The sequence below is a fragment of the Austrofundulus limnaeus genome, unplaced genomic scaffold, assembly GCF_001266775.1.
Source record: "Austrofundulus limnaeus strain Quisiro unplaced genomic scaffold, Austrofundulus_limnaeus-1.0 Scaffold131, whole genome shotgun sequence".
Lineage (NCBI taxonomy): Eukaryota > Metazoa > Chordata > Actinopteri > Cyprinodontiformes > Rivulidae > Austrofundulus > Austrofundulus limnaeus.
Genome location: NW_013952533.1, coordinates 138,457 through 139,762, shown reverse-complemented (window position 1 = coordinate 139,762; position 1,306 = coordinate 138,457).

The following is a 1,306-nucleotide window of genomic DNA, read 5'->3' as shown; positions in this document are numbered from 1 at the left end:
TTGTTATTATCAATTCTGTTGTTAGTCACTACTCCAGTTGGTTCATTGACCACAGTCTAAATCAAAAAGTGTTGTGTTGGTTCACTCGGCGTTTGACCTGTCGTTGCACCTGTTTGGAGCCCTAAATCTGACAAAAAGTAGAACGCGGACATTTCAAAATAAATCTGAATTCACTTGTTCTAATGTGGCAAAATTGAGTATATTTTAAATCTGTCTTCAGTCCATTAGCTCTTTTTTTTGGGTGGGGGGGTGAGTATGAACTCTTGTGATTTCAATTTACAGCTTGAAAGCCTTTCAGTAAAGCTGTTTGGCCCGACTCATATCTAATCTAACTCTTTTTTTTTTAATCCAGTAATGCCATTAAAAAACAATCATTTATGTCCTGGCTGTTGAAGAAGTTATCTTGTGTTTGGCACATTAGTAAGATTTCTATGGTAAAAATAAATAAATTAATTAATTAATTAAAATGCTAACAAGCTAATGCTAGGAAAAAGGTACCTAGATAGTGCTAGTTGTGATGTCTTTAACAGTCCGTTTTATCGTGAGATTTATTATATCCTGCTGCAAAATGAGAATATTAAAACACCATGTTTTATTTTTGTGTTAAAATTCAGAAATGTATCCGAAGTTGTTCACTATTTCCAACGTGTGCTAGCTGCGTACCCTTTTAGCGTTAGTTAGATATACAGAAATTGAACTATAATAATTTTTTTTTACCAATTAACTACATTCTACATGCACTTGTATTTTCAGCTCGTCTTTATTTTATCACTGTTAAAAGATCAGATTTTGTTGTTTCTCCATAGATATTAGCGCCGTTTGTATTTTCAGGTAAGCATGCTAGTCAGATTTTGCATTAGCGTGCGCAAGCTGTGATTGTACTGAACGCTGATGTGGCAAAAACTTTGAATATCGTAAAAACAGGAGGAGAGAAGAGCAGACACATTACAAAGTTTTGCTGCACCCCCCCCCTCCCACCCCCCACCCAAAAAGCTAAAAAAATTGTGCTAATGAAAATGATAAGATATATGTTTCTAGGTTTGACCGTTTCTAAGCCAGCTTTTGGTCTGATGTTTACTTTTTGTCAGTTTTTTGTCTCGGTGGGTTTGAGTGGTTCAAWGCCTGTACAGAGTTGATGCAAAATGATTTTATTTAATGTAGCATTAAGCCTTATCTTTGTATTTTGTTACCTTTTTTATCTTTCTGTTGAATAATTTTGTTCTTCTTTGATCGACTACTTTCTTAAATCAAGGGCAGGTGATTTGTTTTGTATGTTGATGAGGTGGTATTGTTTATATATATATAT